The 7,624-nt window shown below is 37.1% G+C and overlaps 1 non-coding gene across 1 annotated transcript; it reads left to right on the plus strand.

Annotated features, from left to right (window-relative positions):
• The first annotated feature begins 583 nt into the window (after positions 1-583).
• On the plus strand, positions 584-656 carry Trnas-aga. Its single transcript has one exon. It is a non-coding gene; the product is annotated as a tRNA-Ser (tRNA).
• The last annotated feature ends 6,968 nt before the right edge of the window (positions 657-7,624 follow it).

Consider the following 7,624-nt stretch of genomic DNA (forward strand, 5'->3'; position numbering starts at 1 on the left):
CTATAATATTATTAAATAAGCACCTGTAGGGAGCCTTATTGTTGTAGGCAGTGTATGTAGTTTCTAGAAGTAGCGTCTGGCGTGCCATGTATCACACTCTAGCTTCCACATGGTATTGCTAAATCTCTGGTCGTACGACATCATGTCAGTGCCACTGTACTAAAATGACTCGATGCAATGGAGGAGTCCAGGGCTGGGCTACCTTTGATACTAGCCCTATATCACGTAGGCCTACTCCTTTCGTTTGCCGAGGAGTCATGGTACAAACGCATGGTACAAATTAGCCCCACCTGTGTGGCCAACTCTCTGAATCCTCAATGATTCAGAGAAATTGCCACACAGGTGGGGCTAGGTACAAATAACAATAACAAAACATTCAACTTGATTTTCCAAACTGTGCCCTTGATCTTCTATGCCAATTCAACTTGAATTTCCAAACTGTGCCCTTGATCTTCCATGCCAAACAATGGTCATAAAACCATGCAGGTAAAAAATAGAAGTCTCCGCGGTAGTCAGTTAATCACGATCCTATAAGCTAAAGCAGTAGTCCGCCCGGGTAAAAGTTCAAAAGCAGGACAGTTCTTCCTCGGTAGTCTAGTTGGTAAGACACTGCTCTAGAATTGCAAGGGTCGTGGGTTCGAATCCCACCCGAGTAACATGCCTGTGATGTTTTTTCACAGGACTCGGGAAAGTACTGAGTATACAGTGCTAACACACATCAGTGTATGGGTAAAAACCAAAATTAATATTCTTTATCCCGATGCAAATTTAACATCTATTATAGGACAGTTCTTTTCAGAACTGAGAAGTCTCCCGAACCCCCGAACATCTACTTCGCGGTAGTTAGAGTAAAGTAAGACAGTTCTCTAAGAACAAACTCTACCTGGTAAGTAGATACACACATGGTGTTACCGCAAACCAAATATATATGTGTATAGCCAAAAATAGTTTGCAACAAGTCATGTCTGTTTGTGGTGCATTGTGGATGACACATCACATTGCACACAGATGTCTGTATTGCGCGCCTATCACTATCATCACAGCAGAGGTTAGTTGCGATAACGTAACCCTCCTCCCGACGATTGCCAGGTCGTCGGGAGAAGGGTCACGTTATCGCAACTAAGCAGAGGTAGTCTACCTCCATGATCACAGTTACTCCTAATAGAACTATCGTCTCCACATGGAGACGTTAGCGGAAAGAACCTTTTAAGGCAGTGGACACTATTGGTAATTACTCAAAATATTTATTAGCATAAAACCTTACTTGGTAACGAGTAATGGGGAGAGGTTGGTAGTTTAAAACATTGTGAGAGACGGCTCCCTCTGAAGTGGAGTAGGTTTCGTGAAAGAAGTTATTTGCCACAAATTTGATTTCGAGACCTCAGGTTTAAAATTTGAGGTCTCGAAATCAAGCATCTGAACGCACACAACTTCGTGTGACATGAGTGTTTTTTCTTTCATTATTATCTCGCAACTTCAATGACCAATTGAGCTCAAATTTTCACAGGTTTGTTATTTTATGCATATGATGATATGTTGAGAAACACTAAATGAGAACACTGGTCTTTGACAATTACCAATAGTGTCCAGTGTCTTTACATACATACATATAGGGCATTTATATAGCGCCACTACGTCAAGAACGCAGCGCATTAGATAGGATATAGAGAATGTTTGATACACTTCTTAAATGTTCGAAGAGAGTCGGATTTCCTGATTGAGGGGGAGAGTGCATTCCAGGTGTGTGGAGCAAAATGTGAGAATGTGCGACTTGAGGCCGACTTAAGAAGCTTGATTGAGTTAGGTTCCATGAGGCGAGTAGTGTCGGATGCTGAGCGTAGACTTGAGCGCCCAGGCCGATGGAGAGACAGGCAAGAGGATAAATAGCCAAAAGATATAAAGATATTAATTCTCCTTCTAGATCTAGGCTAGCCCCACTTGTGTTGCAAAGGCTAGCTGATGCTTGTATGGCCTTTTTGTTGAGTTAAATCAAAAAACATCTTCAAAACAGGACATTTTCTCGCAACGGGAGACAAAGCCAGACGAAACCGAAATAGTTCTAGGAGTAGGCCTCCCCCTCCTAATTCCTACACTTAATTTAGTAAGTAGGGACAAAATTTACGACCTAAGTGCTTTTTTAGGAAAGTCCTATTTCATTTGGACAACGATGCAAAATTGTCAACATTCGACTATTAATATTTTACCTCACTAGTCTAGACCAGCTTTATGGTTGAACCATGGAGGTTGAATCATGTTGAACTCCTCTCTGTTATGTTATGCTGTGGCATGTACCAGTGCATACAACGAACATATCTGTCCTGCTACATACCAGGGCTAATAAATAAACAATTCTACCTCCATGCATTGCACGCATTCCACAATTTATAAACAATAACAAAACATTCAACACTCACACTGTATAGTATTTATTTTCAGAACTCAACTGTGTGGTTGATCTTCACATGGTCTTCCATACGTCGAACAATAATTTTGATAAAATTGGTCTGCTAATGATGTTAAACTTACCTTCGCAACATTTACACTTGTCAGGCATTGTGAATGTGAGAAATTTGCTGCTCAAAATAACGATTAACTGTGTGTGAAGCTAGAGCTCTTGTCTGTGTGTAGAAAACAACAAGTCACGTCTGTTCGTCTGGTGTGCGCGTTGATGATAAAGCTTATTTATGAACCACACGTACACCACGTGCGCATCATCATAATGCAATGCGGGCTACTAGGAAAGCAGACAACCAGCCACGCCCCCTCAACACTGCACCCCGCACTTGGCCTGTGGTAGAAGGGGTCTGACTTTTTTGTTTTATCTGTCAATTTGGTCCTGAACATCACATAATTACTAACAAAACAGATAAACTAACCTGTAGAAGTTTGAGATCGATCGGCCATCTCGAGTTTGCTTCTAGTATTCAAGTGCTGTAACATGTTGTGACGCTGACTGTTATAGTAATACCTGCACGTGTTACGCATAATTCTTGTAAAATTTTTAAATGATCTGGTAAATGTGCATAAAAATGACACTCGCTACACGCAGGAGCAACTTGCAAAATTCTTAATTTAAAACCTTTTTAAAAATGAGTAGGTTTTGTTTGAGAATAGAGCTTTCCAATCTGATAGTTTTTGAACATCACAAATAAAGAATAGGAATTCCAACTAATTTTCAAGCTCACTTAAGTTTATTAACACACAATACAAGAATATTAAGTACACCTTCTATAATAAGTATACACACAATTTACAGAGTATTTACATATGCATAAAATAAAAGGCCAGGCCGCAGAGAAATGAGGTCAAGTTTAAAATAAATCTAAATCTGGAATGCTACGCAAGGGTCCAATTTAAAAAAATACCGCTCGAGGAATTTCTTTGCTTAGCAAAAGTTGAGTTGATATATAACTTGCTATTCACTTTAAAGGGTCTGCTTCTTTTTGTAGGACACAAAACACAACGCCACAGATTAAACGTATATACTCACAGAGTTTGAAGATAATGATGGCAGAAAGCTTCCCTTCCTAAGTCACAAACATAATTTTCATCTCAGTGCGACACAAATTATTTAAGCATGTAAAATGTGTTTTCGTGACATTGCTTTACTTATTTCTCAAAAACTACAGCACCTCAGCAAGTAATATTTTAAGGTAAGCTTTCTACTATCCTTATTTCAAACGGTGTAAGTTTAACACTGTTTTTTTTTCCTTTAACGTTCCAACTGTGGTACAATGTCTGGGTTGTGGAAAGATTTGTTAACCACCTTTGATATTACTTTAGTTTTGTCTAATTAAACACTTGAGCCACTAAGCTTGCCCTTTTATTTTAATTCATAATACATGTAAATCAATTCACAAAAAATACTTCATCTGGAATAATCCATAATCATGAATTATGCATTTTTTAAATGAATAATATATATACATGCATATACTACATACCATGACTTTTGCATGTGTCAATGTTAACTCAAAAGTCCTGAAACAATGCATATTATTTACAACTAACCATAAAACAGTTGTCTAATCCCTACTGTTTCTAAAAACTAAATGGAATTGAGGAAAATTGATTTACAGTTATTAATGGGTGTTCAGACTTCTATCAAAACAATGATTTGGTATTGTGACATTTGATATCAAGGTGAAGCATTCCTTTATCTTTTGTCCATTACTTTCTTCTTCTAACTACAGTCTGCCTTTCTTTTTTCACCTGACTGCTTCTCTTACATTAGAGTATTACATACAAAGTGTGGACCTCAGAACAAAAGAAGTGCAGTAGTGGACTTGTAACACTATGCGGACATACACATGTCCACATGTGATTTTTTTTTTTTACACAGTGTTGAACAATAGGATTTGAGTATTAACATTACAAACAAGGTGTGGACCTAAGAACAAAGAAGTGCACAGAATGTTGGGACTTGCAAGACTCTGTGGACATAAATATGTCAACTTTTTATTTTTCAGTGTTGAACAATAGGATTTTCCAACAGGACAAAGGGATATCAACACAGAAACTGCAACACAGATAGTGGTGTGTGTGAGTAAGTATATACATTCAAACAACACCAATACAACAAAAGAGGACAATAGAGTACACAGTTTGAAACTGTGTACAAAACCAATGGGAGCTTTTGCAAAAAAAAGGATAAACAAGAGAGGGACAATAGGAGGTCCACAGTTGCAAGCGTATACAAGCTTGTGTAGATGCTGTCATTTAGCATTTTGAAAAAGACTCTGCAAGTGCATGTGGCCATGAACAAGTGTTTGCATTTATACCATCCATAGGTCCCTTTCATTAGTGAGTAGAATTGCAAAAGCTAAATATATTTTATTTGTACCCATATATATATTTCACTTTCTAGTTTTTTAAATATTTATTATTAAGGGATTGTGCACTAGTATTAGTAATGATTAAAAATATCTTTATTTGGAAACTACCATCCATAATTTGACTTGGTTGAAAGATTGAAACTGACAGATACTTTGCCATTTTTGAGAAAACATCTTAAAACGAACATTGATTGATATCAAGGTTGAAAGATTGTTAAAAACCATGACAACTGAACATTGTTCCCACAGATATTTTTTCCCCATTTTGGAGAAAAAACGAATATCGGTTGATGGTCCTCTTCAACATTTGAATATGGAAAAATAAGCTCAAATAAGTTGGAGACTTTTGATACACTAGAAGGCATCTGACTCGATGATTCTTTACCATTGTTTTCAGTAGCGAGAATAATAGAAAAAGACTGTTGAGTGGGATGCCAGCTAGCGTCTTAAAAGTCTCCCACTATCGCTGTTTTCAGAAAATTACATGACAATGAAAATGGCTGAATCTTTACAAGTGTCGTTTCTTTTCATCCCATTTTATACTCTGATCAATATTGATGCATTTTAAAAAACATTTTACCAAACCTAAAGTCCATAAGTCCCTGTTAATTTTTTAAAAGATGGCTTGAATGCCCAAGCAGCTATAGCATGTACCAAAAGTGAGCAGCAATTAAGTATGAACTAAACCCAATTTGCATGAAGACAGATCCAGGTCAAATCTCAAATGCAATCAGTTTGACGAACCATCCAACAAAACAAACATGGACAACAATTAAACTTCAATACATGTTATGCAATATTATAAATGTATCAAACAATTCATGAGAAATGAGCCAAATGTTTCTCCATGGCAGATTTTGTACAAACAAGTAATTCCTGATTCCAATAAAGTGTGAATGCATTTGTAGGCACTTAATGATGTACATTACATGTACATGTACACACAATTTCAGCATGTAAAGTAGTTGCCTTTTGTAGGGGAATCAAACATGAACAAATTACGTGTACAAAAAAATTGCACACCATCCGAGCTTTGACCCCAAAGGTCAAAGGGGAAAGGGGTGGGAAAGGAGGGGAGGTGCGTGCAAGCAACAAAACCATCCTGATTGGTTCCCTAAATTCCTGGAAACCTAAATTCTACGCCTCTTTCTTAATAGCATGAACAATGATAGTACACATAAGCAAAGATAAATTTTCTGGAATACATTTTCAGTGACATTCTTCTGAAAGTTAAAATTCATATTTTTTCTATTTTTTCCACTAATGGCTCTAAAATTTCTTTGAAAAATAACTTAGATTTTTACAGAAATTATTTTTTAACAAGCACATAAACAATGAAATAATTTTTTTAATTTGTAGCTTCCACAAAACCAATCACACACAAATTGATACACATTAATTTAGAACAAATAAATACAATGCAACAATAATTTCAACAAATTCATTCTATTGTTCTATCTCAATGGAAATAATCAAACTCAGAACTTTTGTTGTAATTGAGGAATGAACACTTCAGAAATCGCTACAAAAAGTAGAATGAATCATATTTGTTTAGAGTCTTACAAATTTCAATGTCAAGCAACCTCCGGTAACAGGAAGAATGTGGGATAAACCATGATTCACTTTACCAGGGCCCAATTTCATTGAGCTGCTTAACCATTCAGAGACCACAGCAGCCACAAACAACTTCTTTGAAATTCCGAAAGAAGCAGCAAACGGCCGTGATTACTATCAACTTTTGCGAGGATCAGAGGAAAGGTATCGGACCAAGTTGACATTTTCCCAATGTTTCCCATGTAAACATAGAATCTAAAACTGTAAAAGAAAGCAGTGTATGTCCGTTTCTTATTAATTTTCCTGACATTTTCCCTGAAAATAGCAGAGCAAAAAATCTTGAAGATCAGCATTGTATGGCCATATGGGTTGATTATACAGAAACGAATGGTCTTTAAAGGGATGAAGCACAAAATGAATCCTGGTACGATATGGAAAGGTTTGCGGTAACACCATGTAATGACTATCTCCAACGGGTTGGAGTGATTCTGAAAAGAACCGTTGGTTTTAGAACCACCCCAACTCATTAGAGATAGTCATTACATGGTGTAATGACTATCTCTAATGAGTTGGGGTGGTTCTGAAAAGAACCGTTGGTTTTAGAACCACCCCAACTCATTAGAGATAGTCATTACATGGTGTAATGACTATCTCTAATGATTTGGGGTGGTTCTGAAAAGAACCTTTGGTTTCAGAACCACCCCAACTCATTAGAGATAGTCATTACATGGTGTAATGATTATCTCTAATGAGTTGGGGTGGTTCTGAAAAGAACCTTTGGTTTCAGAACCACCCCAACTCATTAGAGATAGTCATTACATGGTGTTAGCGCAAACCTTTCCATATTTTCACCGTGCAAAGTTTCAAATCCTACAAATCCTGGTACAAAAACAATTTGCTGACCAGTATATATAATAAAATTTGAGGCATTGCATGGTGAGGTATTAATATATATTTGGTTTGCGGTAACACCATGAGTGTGTCTACATATACTTGCCAGGTAGATTTTGTTCTTTAGAGAACTGTCATGCTATATATTCTACTACTGCAGAGTAGATTTATCGGATTGTTCAGGAGACTTCTCAGTTCATGGTTACCAGAATATGGTTACCAGCCAAAACAGACATGTACCATATCATGTGACTGGTTTCCTGCAAGTGCTGCTTTAGCAGGATTTGTTAAGTTACATTTCTGCTTAGCAGCTCCATGAAATTGGGCGTTACATGTAGGTCTCT

The sequence above is a fragment of the Asterias rubens genome, chromosome 3, assembly GCF_902459465.1.
Source record: "Asterias rubens chromosome 3, eAstRub1.3, whole genome shotgun sequence".
NCBI lineage: Eukaryota > Metazoa > Echinodermata > Asteroidea > Forcipulatida > Asteriidae > Asterias > Asterias rubens.